We start from the raw sequence: 19,433 nt of genomic DNA, 5'->3' as shown, positions 1-19,433 counted from the left end.
AGCGACTAATTGTACTCCGGCAGGGTGCCCAGACTGCTGCGGAATATGCTCTCACCTTCCATGGCAGCCTCCAGCGGATGGAATGAGCTGGCGCTCCGCACCATATTCCAAAGTGGACTCAGCAAGGAGGTCCAGATGGAGTTGGCATGTCAGGATGACAACCTTTCGTTGGATGTGCTCATTGCGATGGCCATCTGTCTGGACATCCCCTCGCCCTCCTCCTTTGGCCGTCCTGAGGCAGAGCCTGAACTCATGGAGGTAGGGGCCACACACCTCTCCGCGGCAGAGCGGCGTCGCAGGAGACAGCTGGGGCTATGTTCCTATTGCGGCCAGAATGGGCACCAGCTTCAGCGGTGTCCGGTACCTCCCAACCCGCGGTCCACAGGGAGAGATGGGCGGTCCCGTGATCATCCTTCTCCTGGGGTAGGCATGAGTATTTCATCATCATTGCTTTCCACCAAATCCTTCCTGGTTTCCATTTTACTGGCTGGCTGTTTCTCATGTGTTGTCGCTATAGCTCCAGGAGGCCCTCGCCTCCTCCCTGAACACCACCTCGCACCCGCTCTCCTCTCCTTTTCCTGTCCAAGCCTTGGATAATTGACCGTTGGGATCCGGCACAATCATGCACATCACAGCACCACTCACCCTCACCGTGGGACCCCAGCACCAAGAAAGCCTTCCCTTCCTCATCATCAACACACCAGTACACAAAGTCATCCTGGGCCTCCCGTGGCCCCAATGTCATGATCCCACCATCTCCTGGTCGAGGATGTCGGAAGACCTGCTTTCCCTTACCCTGTGGTTCAACATCAGTTGAGAGTCCTGTGGTAGCACTCCAGCCCGACCTCCCAGAGGCTTACCAGGATCTCCAGGACCCGAGCCCCCTGTCTCCCTCTTCATCACCCCTGGGACAGTACCATCGACCTGCTTGCAGACTCTGCGCTTCCACGCAGCCGCGTCTACCAATTGTCGGTGGTTTGAAACCAAGGCCATAGAGGAGCTCTGCGGGGCCAGTTATCTTTACTAAACTGATCAATCTGATCCGCACGCAGGAGGGGAATGAATAGAAAACGGCCTTCAGTATGATATCTGGGCACTACAAGAACTTGGTGATGCCTTGTGGATAAGCTAATGCGTTAAACTACAAGCTTATGGTGGAATTTTGTGCGTGTTTGTCTCTTGGATGTTGGAAGGCATGTGCACTGTGGATGCTAGAAACTCTCTGGAAGCTACTCTTCCTGGGGTCCAGGAAAATTAAGGCAGTTTATACAATTTTTCAACATGACAATACATTCACAGATTTCACATAACACTGTGGGCCCCCAGGCCCCTACCACATATCTACGGTACTAAATCCATGTGTGTGTGTGTGTCAATGTTTGTGCTGCTTCACAGTCCCCGCTGTTCCATAAGGTGTTTTTATCTGTTTTTTAAATCAAATTTTGTTGCTTGCGTCAGTTACTTGATGTGAAATAGAGTTCCATGTAGTCATGGCTCTATGTTATACTGTGTGACTCCCATAGTCTGTTCTGGACTTGGGGACTGTGAAGAGACCTCTTGTGGCATGTCTTGTGGGTATGCATGGGTGTCATTGACATGTTGAATGCACCGAGCTGTCTGTTTGAACTACTGGCACACAGCTCGGTGCATTCAACATGTCAATGCCTCTCATAAATACAAGCAGTGATGAAGTCAATCTCTCCTCCACTTTGAGCCAGGAGCGATTGACATTATTAGTTCTGTGTACATCCAAGGGCCAGCCGTGCTGCCTTGTTCTGAGCCAATTGCAACTTTCCGGAGTCCTTTTTCTGGTACCTGACCACACGACTGAACAGTAGTCAAGGTGCGACAAAACTAGGGCCTGTAGGACCTCCCTTGTTAATAGTATTAAGAAGACAGAGCATCGCTTTATTATGGACAGACTTCTCGCCATCTTAGCTACTACTGCGTCAATATGTTTTGACCATGACAGTTTACAATCTAGTGTTACTCCAAGAAGTTTAGTCATCTCAACTTGCTCAATTTCCACATGATTTATTACAAGATTTAGTTGAGGTTTAGTGTTTAGTCAGTGTTTTGTTCCAAATACAATGCTTTTAGTTTTAGAAATATTTAGGGCTAACTTATTCCTTGCCACCCACTCTGAAACTAACTGCAGCTCTTTGTAGAGTGTTGAGTCATCCACATACATAGAAACTGTGGCTTTACTAAAGTCAGTGTCATGTCATTAGTAAAAATAAAAAATAAAAGCAGGGGGCCTAAACAGCTACCCTGGGGAATTCCTGATTCTGACTGGATTATATTTGATAGGCTTCCATTGAAGAACACCCTCTGTGTTATGTTAGACAAGTAACTCTTTATCCACAATATAGCAGGGGGTGTAAAGCTATAACACAAGTTTTTCCAGCAGCAGCCTATGATCAATAATGTCAAAAGCTGCACTGACGTCTAACAAGACAGCCCCCACAATCATTTTATCATCAATTTCTCTCAGCCAATTATCAATCATTTGTGTAAGTGCTGTGCTTGTTGAATGTCCTTCCTTATAAGCATGCTGAAATTCTATTGTCAATTTGTATCTGGTCAAACACGATTTTTCCCAGAAGTTTACTAAGGGTTGGTAACAGGCTGATTGGTCGGCTATTTGAGCCAGCAAAGGGGACTTTACTATTCTTGGATAACGGAATGACTTTAGCTTCCTTTAGCTTCCTCTCACCTCTCCCACACTGACTTTACGGAATTCAAAAGTACAAATCTTGTCTTTCATAATTTGGTCAGATATACTTGTATGTGTAGTGTTGCTGGCATGTCATCCCTGAGTTTGCTTATCTTGCCAATGAAAAAGTCATTAAAGTAGTTGGCAATATCAGTTGGTTTTGTGATGAATGAGCCATCTGATTCAATGAATGATGGAGCCAAGTTGGCTTTTTTCCCCAGAGTTTAATTTAAGGTGCCCCAACGCTTTTTACTATCATTCTTTTTATAATGTATCTTTGTTTCATAGTGTAGTTTATATTTTATTTAGTTTAGCCACATGATTTCTTAATTTGCAGTACGTTTGCCAATCAGTTGGGCAATCAGACTTAATTGCCATACCTTTTGCCTCATCCATCTCAACCATACAATTTTTCAATTCCTCATCAATCCAAGGGGATTTAAGTTTTAAAGTCATGTTCTTAATGGGTGCGTGCTTATTAGTAACTGGAATAAGTAGTTTCATAAATGCGTCAAGTGCAGCATCTGGTTGCTCCTCATTACACACCACAGAGCAGAAAATATACTTTACATCATCAACGTATGAATCACAAAAAAACGTATTGTATGACCTCTTATACACTATATTAGGCCTAGCCTTTGGAACTTTGGTATTCCTAGATATGGCGATTATATTGTGATCATTAGATCCTATGGATTTGGATACTGCTTTAAAGCAAATATCTGCAGCGTTAGTAAAAATGTGATCAATACTTGTTGATGATTTAATTATTGTGCTGTTTGTAACTACCATGGTAGGTTGACTGACAACCTGATCCATGTTGCAGGCATTGGTTACAGTTAGAATTTTTTTGGGCAGCTTGATGATAGCCCGTCAATATTGAAATCTCCCAGAAAATACACTTCTCTGTTGATATCACATACATTATCAAGCATTTCACACATATTGGTGAGGCTCCTGTGTTCCATCCTTGTGATCACATCTGTCTCTCCACCCCCGGTTTGTGGGGCCCTTCAAGGTCCTCCAGAGGGTCAATGAGGTAACATATCCACTATCCGATCTCACCCTCTTTATGTTTCCCTACTCAGACTGGTGGTTCCTGGTCCCCTGGCTGGTGTCGTCCTCTGTGACACCCCTCCACCTCCCATGGACATCGATGGGACGGGGACGGTCCGGACGGGACCCAACAGCACTCCTCAAGGCCGCACCCCTCCCAGTCTACCAGGTACAGGAGCCGACCCCCACAATGTCGGGAGTCCAGGAGAGACCTTAATAATCTATTCCGTCAGGTCTCTTCTGGACTCCCGACGTCGTGGGGGTTGGTTCCAGTACCTGGTGGACTGGGAGGGGTACAGCCCAGAGGAGCGCTGTTGGGTCCCGGGAGCCAACATCCTGGACCCCAACATCGTCCGAGATTTCCATCTCTGCCGGCTCTCGGGGCTGTCCCCCTGGCCTGCGTCGTCCTGCGGCTGGAGCCACGTGTCAGAGAGCACACCTGCTCCCCATCATTACACACACCTGTCCACCTTTTCTGTAATTTGAATTGGCCATAAATTAATTAGTATGTGGCATATTAAGCCTAATAATGACTTAAAATGTTCAATGTAGTGTGGGAAATACAATCAAATGGATCATGTATGTTTTTTAAGACGTTTTAGAAAATATGACCAAAAATATGCCCAAAATGATGTCCAAATCACTGATTTATAAAAATATTTTTGATTCTTCGATTGAGGATAAAATTTCAGCATGCTCTTAATGATTTCAAAAGAGTGTGTGATATCTGTGGATTAGAATATATAACATGTACCAAAACAGTGCTTGCTTAATAATTAATGTAGGCTTAGTAGCTCGTCCCGTACATTAAGTTATACAAAGGGTGGGTTGAATGCTGATTGCTTAAAACTGCATTCCAGCAAGTTACCACCGGCTAAATCTATGATGTTAAATTGCTATTTACTCTGTTCCATCTGACTGTGTAATCCACTGTCTCATCAGCCCAGCCAGGCAATTTATAAATTTTATCTTCACTATAAAAAGCATCTAAACATTATCTCATATTTCTTTTAGACTAACATTTCTCCCGAGTAGTGCAGCGGTCTAAGGCACTGCTTGAGGCGTCACTACAGACCCGGGTTCGATCCCAGGCTACGTCACAACCGGCCGTGACCGGGAGTCCCATAGGGCGGCACACGGGTTAGGGGAGGGTTTGGCCGGGGGGGCTTTACTTGGCTCATTGCGCTCTAGCGACTCCTTGTGGTGGCCGGGCGCCTGCAGGCTGACGATGTTTCCTCCGACACATTGGTGCGGCTTTCTTTCAGGTAAAGCGGGCGGGTGTTAAGGAGCTTGGTTTCGTGGGTCATGTTTCGGAGGACGCATGACTCGACCTTCACCTCTCCTGAACCCTCTCCTGAGTTGCAGCGATGAGACAAGATCACAATTGGATATCACAAAAGGGGTAAAAAAAAATACTAACATTTAGAGATTTGTATAAACCTTGCTGTCTGTCTCTCCGACATTTGCAACATTGTTTCAATATTAAAATTCGATATCTAGCTGTCCCATAATAATGAACGTGTCCGGAGTTGAGATGAGACAGACCGAGAGGCAGCTTTTCTAAGCCAGTCAATCATGAATCAACATCGTTTTTATGCATATATTCAAAGAACTATCAATAGAAAACAGGTAAAACAGCTAGTTTGCTGTCTTTCCAACTTCAGTTTGAAGTGATTGTGTTAGCTGTATTGGGTCGCGTCCCTGGCAACCAAAACGAATGACCAACCGGCTTGGGTAGCAACCCTATATTTTTGTCACGACTATATCTTGTGGAAATGAATCAAAATAAAGTTTTTAATTAACATTTTTAAATCATTATTTGAATATGTTGGTAACCAAGTGTATAAAAGTGATAATGCCCTCAAGCCGGTGTTTGGAGAATATATTGGCACGGTTTGCCAGCCCGCGACTTCATCTCGGGTCTAACAACAACCATGCCAATATATCCTCCAAACACCGGTTTCGACGCCATTATCACTTTACGTAGAGTTCTATTGGAAATGGCTTCATGTCCATGGTTCCAAAATGTAGATTAAAGTACGTAAAAAATGTGTCATTTTGGTAGATTTTTGGGCACTTCTTCACCACTTTTCTACCAAATATTTAAAGGATACATATACAGTATATTGCATACTTGGGCCATTTTATTGTGTTCTCCAGACCCCCTCTGTAACGATTCTCCTCTTCTTTTGACGAGGAGTAAGAGAGGTCGGACCAATGTGCAGCGTGGTAAGTGTCCATTTTAGTTTATTAAACTGAACACTCAAAAAATACAAAATAACAACGTGAATGAACAAACGAAAATCGAAACAGTCCCGTGTGGTACAGACACAGGAAACAATCACCCACCACTCAAAAGTGAAACCAGGCTACCTAAGTATGGTTCTCAATAAGGGACAACAATAGACAGCTGCCTCTGATTGAGATCCATAGAAGGCCAAACACAGAAATCCCAAATCATAGAAAAAGGAACATTTTCTATGCCCACCCAACTCACGCCCTGACCATACTAAACCACAGACATAACAAAAGAACTAAGGTCAGAACGTGACACCCTCAAATATTTTAGGGCATCATTGGGCTGTATGTAGGCTTAACAATGATTTATTGAGATATGGCCATGTGAATCATGTTCATTACGGCACTTTGGAACTGGTTGGTGATCAGATTGGAAACCTGAGTATAATCAAGGGTGTAGTGCTGCTGGAGCGCACCAGAGCAATGAATTACCGTCTCACATCACTTACTGAATGATTAATTAGTACTCTACATAACAGCCTGAATATAATAGCAGACTATAACGTTACATTAGGACCAAAAACACAGCCAGGTCAGCACTAGCACCTCTAGTTATCAGTCAGATAGCTGTTGGGACAGCTTTATGTAAGCCCTAACAGTTTGTAGGCACCGTTTGAGTGCAATTAATGTATTGTTTAGTGTTGTGGCTTTGCTGGCATGCATCCCACTTTTTTTTTGTTGAACCCCACAAAGTTTTACATGCTAAAATCGCCACTGAATACGAGTGACCAATATTTAGGCCTATTTCTAGGCAATGTAGTAAACTATGGCCCAGTCCTAGGCCTAGTTTGGAATAACATTTCCGTGGAAAGATAACTGCTCCGTTATTCCCTGCCCATGAATAGGCTATAGCCAACTATTTAATTGAGAACACACGCACACCTGATCTCGCAGGTACGGCTACTGAACTGGAAACAGCAAGACTGATGACAGCAACACTTGCTAGGTTTTGCATAGGCCTATAAGATATAGTCTACCTTATAGGAGGACGATTTGCAGGCAGAGACAAATAAATGGGTAATCAATATTTATAGAAAATGAAAAAGGCACAAGGTTTCTCACCATAGTAGCCTAAACAATGTGCGCATTGTGCCTTTTCCTTTTCAAATCATACAATTTTTTTGATTGCACTTCGACTCACGTTGGTTGAGCACCCTCCACGTTTTTCCATTATGAATGTGTATTTACAGACACTGTAGTAAACTACAGTCTAATCGTATTCAAGTAAATTTCCTATTCAAATGATCTGCCCCTTGATTCTCCACCCATGTAGGCAGCCTACTCTATTTCAATGAGACCACACACACTAGGCGCTCTTGAACTCTCACGCCCAACTAGGAGAGCAGTGGTAGGCTACTTAAGTTGAAGCAGTGAATTCTGAGTGTGTGAATAATGCAACTAAAAATGTGCTTTTAATAAAATATGTAGGCTAATGCATACAAAGCAGAAAGAGGACCGTTCCAAATAATCTGTGGGACAACAAAAATATGTTGATCCCAAAGTCGCCTGACAGACAGCCCGCTCCCGCCCGCAGCATGAAAAATACAGACCGTGCCACAATGATCTCTGTTGGGACCCGTAGGTCCCGTAGGTATTCCGTTCGGATGCAGCCCTCTAGTGCAGTCAGTACACAACACTATACTCATCATGTCTTAGCAGGATCAGAGGGTGATCATGTTCCCAGCAGGGTCAGACTGCAAGGGGAGAAGTCTACGGAGTTCAGGTGAATTATGCAGTAAGCCTATATTAACAATAACAGTGAATGACACAACGTTCCATCTTGAATTGATGGGTAGACCTACAGTAACTACAGGACAGCAGTTTAAGTGTAAAGCTACAGTCTGGGAACTGGTTATCACGGTTATCACGATTATTGAACCATTGATTATATTATTGGATAACATTATGTATAAATAAATGTACACCAAGGTAATTCTTTGTCATACCTCATTTTTAGGAGGATTAGATGGTGACAGGGGTTTCAGCAGTGTCAGGCAGCCAGGGAAGACCAGTTTGTGACAGAGGTGAGGTGATTTTTCCACAGATGCAACACTTTATTCTCTCTGTGCAGTAAACACTGGACAAGCCAGATGTTATTTTAAGGCAGTCTGACAAACCTCCAAAGTTGATTTCCAAAATGTATCAAGTGTTGAAAGAGAATGGCTACAGATGTGTTTGAATACCCAGTCATGTTCATACCATCTCAGACATAAATTACTGCAGTTGAAGGCCATCCATAGAACATTCTATATGCCATTGAAACTGAATATCATGCATTCAGAAATATAATTCCTCTGCTGGAGGTGTCAAACACAAAAGGGGACATATTTGCATATAGTACGGTCTTGTGAAGGCGGGCTGAATTATGGCAAAGAGTATTTTCTTTTATCTCAGCATGTCTACAGATTCTCCCTTCTCCCTGTTTTTGTTTGCTTGGAAATGTTGATACTGGGGACTTATCTGAATAAACTGTGTAACCAAGCATTTATACAGTGGGGCAAAAAAGTATTTAGTCAGCCACCAATTGTGCAAGTTCTCCCACTTAAAAAGATGAGAGAGGCCTGTAATTTTCATCATAGGTACACTTCAACTATGACAGACAAAATGAGGGGAAAACATCCTGAAAATCACATTGTAGGATTTTTTATTAATTTATTTGCAAATTATGGTGGAAAATAAGTATTAACAATAACAAAAGTAACAAAAGTTTATCTCAATACTTCGTTATATACCCTTTGTTGGCAATGACAGAGGTCAAATGTTTTCTGTAAGTCTTCACAAGGTTTTCACACACTGTTGCTGGTATTTTGGCCCATTCCTCCATGCAGATCTCTTCTAGAGCAGCGATATTTTGGGGCTGTTGCTGGGCAACAAGGACTTTCAACTCCCTCCAAAGATTTTCTATGGGGTTGAGATCTGGAGACTGGCTAGGCCACTCCAGGACCTTGAAAGAACACAATTGGTGGCTGACTAAATACTTTTTGCCCCACTGTATAAACTCAGCAAAGAAACATCCTCTCACTGTCAACTTTTTTCAGCAAACTTAACGTATAAATATTTGTATGAACATAACAAGATTCAACAACTGATACATAAACTGAACAAGTCCCACATATATGTGACGAACAGAAATGTGACAATGTGTCCCTGAACAAAGAGGGGGTCAAAATCAAAAGTAACAGTCAGAATCTGGTGTGGCCACCAGCTGCATTAAGTACTACAGTGCATCTCCTCCTCATGGACTGCACCAAATTTGCCAGTTCTTGCAGGGAGATGTTACCCCACTCTTCCACCAAGGCACCTGCAAGTTCCCGGACATTTCTGGGGGGGAATGGCCTTAGCCCTCACCCTCCGATCCAACAGGTCCCAGACGTGCTCAATGGGATTGAGATCCGGGCTCTTCACTGGCCATGGCAGAACACTGACATTCCTGTCTTGCAGGAAATCACGCACAGGACGAGCAGGATCATCATGTCAGGATGAGCCTGCAGGAAGGGTACCACATGAGGGAGGAGGATGTCTTCCCTGTATAACGCACAGCGTTGAGATTGCCTGCAATGACAACAAGCTTAGTCCAATGATGCTGTGACACACCGCCCCAGACCATGACGGACCCTCCACCTTCAAATTGATCCCGCTCCACAGTACATGTCTCTGTGTTACTCTCATTCCTTTGGCGATAAGCGTGAAATCGACCATCACCCCTGGTGAGACAAAACTGCGACTCATCAGTTTTTGCCAGTCCTGTCTGGTCCAGCGATGGTGGGTTTGTGCCCATAGGCGACGTTGTTGCCAGTGATGTCTGGTGAGGACCTGCCTTACAACAGGTCTACAAGCCCTCTGGCCAGCCTCTCTCAGCCTATTGCAGTCTGTGCACTGATGGAGGGATTGTACATTCCTGGTGTAACTCGCGCAGTTGTTGTTGCCATACTGTACCTGTCCCGCAACTCGAATGTTTTGATGTACCGATCTGTGCAGATGTTGTTACACGTGGTCTGCCACTGCGAGGACGATCAGCTGTCCATCCTGTCTCCCTGTAAGCGCTGTCTTAGGGATCTCACAGTACGGACATTGCAATTTATTGCCCTGACCACATCTGCAGTCATCATGCCTCCTTGCAGCTTGCCTAAGGCACGTTCACACAGATGAGCAGGGACCCTGGGCATCTTTCTTTTGGTGTTTTTCAGCAGTCAGTAGAAATGCTTCATTTTTTCATAACTGTGACCTTAATTGCCTACTGTCTGTAAGCTGTTAAGTGTCTTAACAACCGTTCCACAGGTACATGTTCATTCATTATTTATGGGTCATTGAACAAGCATGGGAAACAGTATTTAAACCCTTTACAATGAAGATCTGTGAAGTTATTTGGATTTTTATGAATTATCTTTGAAAGACAGGGTCCTGAAAAAGGGACATTTCCTTTTTTGCTGAGTTTATATAATTCGGGTTGGCAGGTAGCCTAGTGGTTAGAGCATTGGGCCAGTAACCAAAAGGTTGCTAGATCGAATTCCCGTGCTGACAAGGTAAAAATCTGTCGTTCTACTCCTGAACAAGGCAGTTAACCCACTGTTCCTAAGCAGTCATTGTAAATAAGAATTTGTTCTTAACTGACTTGCCTAGTTAAATAAAAAATACACACACACACACACACACACACACACACACACATATATATATATATATATATATATAATTTAAAAGTGTCTAATAGAATGTGGCAAAAACAAACGTAGTCATTAATAAATGCATTTCAATATCTTCCTAAATATTTTCTACAATGATGGGGGAGTGCCAAGATGGAGGAACGGTGGCTTCAACATAGCACCCTCTATTAGTCAGTTAGTGTATACAGTGCCTTTGGAAAGAATTTTGACCCCTTGACCATTTTCCACATTTTGTTAAGTTACAGCCTTATTTTAAAATTGATTCAATTGTTTTCCCCTCATCAATCTACACACAATACGCCATTAATGACAAAGCAAAAACAGGTTTTTAGACATTTTGAATAATAATATCACATTTACATAAGTATTCAGACCCTTTACTCAGTACTTTTTGAAGAAGCTTTGGCAGCGATTACAGCATTTAGTCTTCTTTGGCAGAGATGGTTGTCCTTCTGAAAAGTTCTCCCATCTCCACAGAGGAACTCTGGAGTTCTGTCAGTGACCATCAGCTTCTTGGTCAAGGACCCTCCCTGACCAAGGCCCTCCGATTGCTCAGTTTGGCCAAGCAGCCAGCTCTAGGAAGAGTCTTGGTGGTTAAAACATTTTTCCATTGAAGAATGATGGAGGCCACTGTGTTCTTGGGGACCTTCAATGCTGCAGAAATGTTTTGGTACCCTTCTCCAGATCTGTGCCTTGACACAGTCCTGTCTTTGTGCTCTACTGACAATTCCTTCGACCCCATGGCTTGGTTTTTGTTCTGACATGCACTGTCAACTGTGGGACCTTATATAGACAGGTGTGTGCCTTTCTAAATAATGTCAAATCAATTGAATTGACCACAGGTGGACTCCAATCAAGTTGTAGAATCATCTCAAGGATGATCAATGGAAACAGGATGCAACTGAGCTCAATTTCTAATCTCATAGCAAAGGGTCTGAATTTATGTTTTACATTTTTAAAACATTTGCAAACATTTCTAAAAACATATTTTCGATTTGTCATTATGGGGTATTGTATGTACATTGTTGAGGATTTTATTTATTTAAGCAATTTTAGAATAAAGATATGGAAAAATTCAAGGGAAAAAGTACTTTCCCTACCGCAGGCTATGTACCTTGGACATATATACAATAGATCATTGTGTGCCCAAGGTACATAGCCTACAACAGTGTTCCCCAATTTACATTTTACAGAATTGTCATTGTTGGACACAAAAGACAAAAAAAAACTGGAAATCAGCTCCAAGTTATTTTAATTTTGGATATCTGTTCCTAAGTATTCCTACATATAATAGAAAGACATGATCGTATACAAATGTAAGCAAAGGTTTCAAATGATTACATTTGAGTGAAATACTGGGAAAAAACTGGTTGAATCAACGTTGTTTCAACATCATTGTGATGATGTGGGAATCCACGTGGGAAACTGATTGGATTTGAAAACAAGTCATAAACCTAAGGGAATTTAGTATTTTTTTCACCCAACTTTTAACCTAAATCCAATGACATGGTGAAATGTTTTGTTGATTTCACGTTGAATTCACCTTAGTTGACAACTCAACCAAATGTAAATCAAAACGAGATGTTCGTGCCCAGTGGGATGATTCTCTGGCTCCCTCTAGACAGATAACTGTGACAAAGGCTCACCAGCCCCCATAATTCCACCATTTGACATTGTTGTTTTTCAACCTCACTCAGATGCATCTGAGCGAACTACACTGTGCGCCCTTAAGTACACAAATGTTTGTGTGCGTTCATTTGTAAACAAGTTATTGTTAATTATAACTTTGCGTGAACTTTGCTGATCAGTGGAGCGAAGCATGTCTCCCCTTCAGTGAGTAATTATTCAGGCTAATTGCTGGCCCTGTTCACAGAGTATAAAGCACTGCTCATCCCTCAGCATGGCCATCTCACATGCCTTCATTTCACTGGCTCTGTCCCAAATAGCACCTTATCCCCTACATAGTGCACCAGTTTTGATCCGAGCCCTGGTCAAAAGTAGTGCACTATATAGCGAATAGGGTGCAATTTGGGAAGCGCTCACTGGCTGTCTCCTCAACAGAAACATTAGCAGCCTTTTAATGGTTCAATGTCTCTTATGATCCTAGTTGTCAAGATAAAAGCATATGGTGCTGAAAAGAAGGAGGGGGTGGTTATACATGTTATCCTTTGATTCACACGCCTAAAATGGATAAAATAACATTAAAAACATGACGTTAGCAATTTGTCTGTCTTTACACCGTAAACATGCATTGTTGTTCCACCCAGTCTGCCCTCCTTCCAAATCAAAGCAGGGTAATCAGAGGACACAAAGCCACATAATGACGACAGTCATGGTGAGGCCTCCCTCAGGCGGGTTAGGTTGAATCTCTCTCTCTCTCTCTCTCGCTAAAGATGAGCAAAAAAAGACTACATAAAATAAATAATACAAATACTGAGCTGTGTTGTATGCAATTTTTTTTTTTAATAATGATATTATTTTATCCCCTTGCTAGAATAACAACACTTAGCCTTTTTCTAAAAATGCTTTATAAGATTGGAGAATACATTAAGAGGGATCTTAGACCATTTTCTCCATACAGAATCTTTCCAGATCCTTGATATCCTCCATCTGCTCTGATGGACTGCCCCCTTCGATTCAAACTACAGGTTTTCAACAGGGTTCCAGTCCGGAGACTGAGATGGCTATTGCAACATTTTGTGGTCAAATAACCATTTCATTGTGGATTTTGACGTGTGCTTGGGGCTATGGTCTTGCTGGAAGATCCACTTGAGGCCAACATTCAGCCTCCTGACAGAGGCAGCCAGGTTTTGGGTTAAAATGTCCCGGTACTGGGTATAGTTGTTGATGCCGTTGACCTTAACAAGGGTCCTAGGACCAGTGGAACCAAAATGGACCCATAACATCAAAGATCCACCGCCATTTTTTTGCAGTAGGTATGGGGTTCTTTTCTTATTACTGTATGCTTCCTTATTTCAACGTGAAACCCACCACTGGTGTGTGTGGCCAAAGAGGTCTATTGTCATGTCACCCGACTATAGCACTGGTTCCAATCCAAGTGCCAATGCTGTTAAGCAAACTCCAGGCGTTTACATTTGTTCAATGTCATGAAAATAGAGCTCTTTGGCCATGCACACCAGTGGTGGGCTTTGCTTCGGGAAAAAAAGAAGATTGGCACACTTGACCTGAATGCATTTCCTCCTCAACTTTGAGACCACATCCTGCTCTAGAAATCTCACATCAGTTCATGTTCAGTTCCTCCCCATCTCTCACAACAGTTACGATGGCATCTCTCTGTCAAACAACAACTCCTCCCTGAATCTCTTCAAGAAGATCAGCGAGAGGAACAGCGAAGGAAACATCTTCTCTCCTCTGTTAATATTCAGAACCACATTCCTCTAAAGATTAAAGAGGATCTCATGTTAAATACTGTTGAAGTAATATGGCTACAGGTTAATCTGCCTCACCTAAAGGCCATTCTGGGGTGAAGCTGCTATAAACCACCAAGTGCTAACAGTCAGTAGCTGGATAAGATTTGTGAAATGCTTGATAATGTATGTGATATCAACAGAGAAGTATATTTTCTGGGTGATTTAAATATTGACTGGCTTTCATCAAGCTGCCCACTCAAGAAAAAGCTTCAAACTGTAACCAGTGCCTGAAACTTGGTTCAGATTATCAGTCAACCTACCAGAGTAGTTACAAACAGCACAGAAATGAAATCATCAACATGTATTGATCACATCTTTACTAATGCTGCAGAAATTTGCTTGAAATCAGTATCCAAATCCATAGGATGTAGTGATCATAATATAGTAGCCATATCTAGGAATACCAAAGTTCCAAAGGCTGGGCCTAATATAGTGTATAAGTGGTCATACAATACGTTTTGTAGTGATTCATATGTTGATGATGTAAAGAATATTTGTTGGTCTGTGGTGTGTAATGAGGAGCAACCAGATGCTGCACTTGACATATTTATGAAATTGCTTATTCCAGTTGCTAATAAGCATGCACCCATTAAGAAAATGACTGTAAAAACTTAAATCCCCATGGATTGATGAGGAATTGAAAAATTGTATGGTTGCGAGGGATGAGGCAAAAGGAATGGCAAATAAGTCTGGCCGATTGTCAAACTTATTGCAAATTGAGAAATCATCTGAATAAAAAGAAAAAGAAACTACACTATAAAACAAAGATATATGAAATAAAGAATGATAGTAAAGAGCTTTGGTGCACCTTAAATGAAATTCTGGGAAAAAAGGCAAGCTCAGCTCCATCATTCATTGAATCAGATGGCTCACTCATCACAAAACCAACGGATATTGCCAACTACTTTCATGATTTTTTTCATTGGCAAGACTAGCTAACGTAAGCATGACATGCCAGCAACAAATCCTGACACTACACATCCAAGTATATCTGACCAGTATTATGAAAGACAAGCATTGTAATTTTAAATTCCGTAAACTTAGTGTGGAAGAGGTGAAAACAATGGTCTATCAACAATGATAAGCCACCGCCTTCTGACAACTTGGATGGAAAATTATTGAGGTTAATAGCGTCCCATTTGCCACATTTTCCTATTTAAGTCCACTAGAATGTGTGTGCCCCCAGGCTTGGACGGAAGCAAAAGTCATTCTGCTTCCTAAGAATAGTAAAGCCCCCTTTACTTGCCTAAATATCCAACCACTTTAAACAATGCTACTTAATATAATGTTTATATACCCTACATTACTCATAGGTATATACTGTACCCCATATCATCTACTGCATCTTTATGTAATACATGTATCACTAGCCACTTTAAACTATGCCACTTTGTTTACATACCCTACATTACTCATCTCATATGTATATACTGTACTCAATACCATCTACTGCATCTTGCCTATGCAGTTCTTTACCATCATTCATTCATATATCTTTATGTACATATTCTTTATCCCTTTACACTTGTGTGTATAAGGTCGTAGTTTTGGAATTGTTAGGTTAGATTACTCGTTGGTTATTACTGCATTGTCGGAACTAGAAGCACAAGCATCTCGCTACACTCGCATTAACATCTGCTAACCATGTGTATGTGACAAATACATTTGATTTGATTTGACCAATCAGCCTGTTACCAACCATCAGTAAACTTTGGGGGAAAATGGTGTTTGACCAGATACAATGCTATTTCACAGTAAGCAAATGACAACAAATGTTCAGCATGCTTATAGAGAAAGACATTCAACAAGCACAGCACAGCACTTACACAAATGACTGATGATTGGATGAGAGAAATTGATGACAAAAGATTGTGGGGGCTGTTTTGTTAGACTTCAGTGCGTCTTTTCACATTATAGATCATAGTCTGCTGTTGGCTAAACTTGTGTTACACCCCCTGCTATATTGTGGATAAAGAGTTAGTTACCTGTCTAACAAAACACAGAGGGTGTTCTTTAACGGAAGCTTCTCCAACATAATCCAGGTAGAATCAGGAATTCCCCAAGGCAGCTGTCTAGGCCCACTACTTTTTTCAATCTTTACTAATGAATTGCCACTGGCTTTGAGGAAAGCCAGAGAGTCTATGTATGCGGATGACTCAACACTATACATGTCAGCTACTACAGCGACTGAAATGACTGCAACACTTAACAAAGAGTTGCAGTTAGTTTCAGAATGGGTGGCAAGGAATACATTAGTCCTAAATATTTCTAAAACTAATAGCATTGTATTTGGTTTCACTAAACCCTAAACCTCAACTAAATCTTGTAATAAATAAATGTGGAAATTGAGGTGACTAAACTGTTTGGAGGTATCTTGGATTTATAAGCTGTCAAAACATTGATACAACAATAGCTAAGATGGAGAGAAGTTTGTCCATGATAAGGTGCTGCTTAACCTTCTTGACAGCACTGTCAACAAGGCAGCTGGCCCTTGGGTGTACACAGAGAGCTAATATTAATCGTATGCATGTCAATCTCTCCTGGCTCAAAGTGGAGGAAAGATTGACTTCATCACTGCTTGTATTTATGAGAGGTATTGACATGTTGAATGCACCGAGCTGTCTGTTTGAACTACTGGCACACAGCTCAGACACCCATGCATACCCCACAAGACAAGCCACAAGAGGTCTCTTCACAGTCCCCAAGTCCAGAACAGACTATGGAAGGCACACAGTAGTACATAGAGCCATGACTACATGGAACTCTATTCCACATCAAGTAACTCATGCAAGCAGTAAAATTAGATTTAAAAAACAGATTAAAAAAAACATTTTATGGAACAGCGGGGACTGTGAAGCAACACAAACATAGGCACAGACACATGCATACACACGATAACATACGCACTATACACACATGTACACATGGATTTTGTACTGTATATATGTGGTAGTTGTGGAGTAGGGGCCTGAGGTCACACAGTCTGTGAATGTATTGTAATGTTTTTAAATTGTATAAACAGCCTTAATTTTGCTGGACTCCAGGAAGAGTAGCTGCAATGGGGATCCATAATAAATACAAATCTCCTCTGCTTTGGCTAAAGTATTCCTTGAGGCCAAGGGCAATATTGCTACACAGATGTCAGAGGCGCTGCACCTCCACAAAGCTGAGGGTGATATCCACGATGGGTTAAAAAAAACTCCTGTCTGAGCTGAACAAAGACAAACCCCATACACACTTGAGCCTGGCCAACTGCCTGTTTGGAGGGGTCAGGGGCCAATAGTGGGGCCAGGAGCAATACTGCCACACGGATGTTAGAGGCCCTGCCCCTCCACAAAGCTGAGGTGTTCAGAAAACTCCTGTCTGGGCCCCGTACACACTACCCCCTTGCACTGAACCTGGCAAAGCCTTTTCAAAAGCTTTTCTCTGTGAAACTAGGAAGTACTACGGTGCCAGGTTAGAGTCTGTCGACTTCGAGTCCAATGCAGAGGCGCCTAGGGTTAACATTAACAACTGGGTGGATAAAAAGACAGAGGGAAAACTCCAGGACCGGTTGCAAAAGGGAGTTGTCAACAACCAAAACTTGTTGGTGAATGTCATTTATTTCAAGGGCAAGTGAGGAAAGCAGTTCATGAAGAGATCCAGCAGAGAAGCTCAGTTCAAGGTGAGAGAACATTTGTGTATCAGAAGAGCATGTTCTGCTTGACCTTAATCCCTGAGGTCAACTGACAGATTCTGGAGCAATCTGAGCACGCTCCCGGAAGAGATAGAGGACAAACTGGGCTGGAGGAGCTGGTGAGGGAGTTCACGTTATGATAACTTTGTTGCATGGACCTGGCCCACTTGGGACACATGCACTTGTCCAGACTGAAGATGGAGAAGGCCTGCAACCTGAAAGCCGTTCTGGTCAGCATGGGCATGATGGACTCCTTTGAAGGGCTCAGGAGCAATTTCTCAACCTGGAGTTGTCTGAGGTGGTGCACAAGGCCTTTGTAGAGGTGAATGAGGAAAGCGCAGAGGCTGCGGCTGCCACAAGGCTGTGTCCCCGATCAGTAATGTTAAGAAAGCATAATATACGTACCTTCAAAGCCGACCACACTTTCTGTTCTTCATCCGCCACAACAGTAGTCAGAACAGCCTCTTCTGTTGCAGGTTTTGTATAAACAGTCCCCAAAGATTTTGCCCAATTGTGTGCAACGTCATCCAATTCGTATGACGTTACATCCTGGGGGAAAAAAGAAGATATGTTAATCTCGGTTAACCCAGAAGTAAAGTATTGTGTAATTTGTTCAGCTGCATGATGAACTTCTGGGACTATACGTGTTAGAGGTTGAGAGTTCCGGCAAAGATGAAGGCCTAGATTCAATCAGATCAAGCACTAACCGGCGATAGCCAAAACCTGCATAGCTGATGGTTTGGCGGTGTAAGAAGTGGAACTGTGTTGGAGCTGTCAAATCGGTGAGGAGCTGCTCTTGTGATCATTGTCACGAAGCCACACCCGTCCCGTAGAAATAATGACGCTCAAATTGAAAATCATTAAAATGTGATCATGAGGATTTCTATCAACTTAATCAAGGTGTATACACAATTTCACATTGTAGAATTGTTAGCTCAGCTGTATGGGATTTCTCTTAAAGCGACTCGGTGCTACCAATGGCCATGTCTGCTTTAGGTATAATGCTGGGAGCCGCTTGTGGATTTGACAGCTCTAAAACAGTCCCACCTCTTACACTGTCAAAACATCAGCTATGGGGATTTCGGCTAAAGATGATTTGATTGAATCGGGACCAAAGTCTCCACCCTCACAAAGCCAAAGCCCCCCCATGGGCAAAGCACTTGAATCGAAACGGTTTAAGCACTGCCTTCGCCCAATCCTAAAACATCCAAAATAACAGAACTACTGCTGCTTGTTATCTCACGCATCCCATTCAGTTCCAACTGATTCTTTGGTCTAAACACAGAATCTCCCTACAAGAGATTATACTGTTATTTTATGTTTGAGGAATTATGTTTAATAATATAATTATGTAATCGTTTTAAAATTGCATAATAATGTCTGCGTAATCTTGAGTGGAATATGTTTTTGTTTGTAATCTGTGTCTGAAAAAAAAATGCCAAAAGGTTTGGCACTCTACAGAAACATGCATTATAAAATCAGAAATCATCCATAAAATCAGATATAGCCCATTTGACTTTGTGGCTGTGGTAACTAGTGGAAACCATAAAATTAACAAAGGAACACCACCACTCTGAAAAAACTACAGCTTG

The 19,433-nt window shown here is 42.3% G+C and overlaps 1 pseudogene; it reads left to right on the top strand.

The window, feature by feature from the left end:
* Window positions 1-622: 622 nt before the first annotated feature.
* LOC109904000 (leukocyte elastase inhibitor-like) lies at window positions 623-18,381 on the top strand (annotated as a pseudogene).
* Window positions 18,382-19,433: the final 1,052 nt, after the last annotated feature.

Source organism: Oncorhynchus kisutch, linkage group LG2 (assembly GCF_002021735.2).
Source record: "Oncorhynchus kisutch isolate 150728-3 linkage group LG2, Okis_V2, whole genome shotgun sequence".
NCBI lineage: Eukaryota > Metazoa > Chordata > Actinopteri > Salmoniformes > Salmonidae > Oncorhynchus > Oncorhynchus kisutch.
The sequence above is the reverse complement of the archived record's forward strand: the minus strand, read 5'-3'. Positions and strand labels throughout refer to the sequence as shown.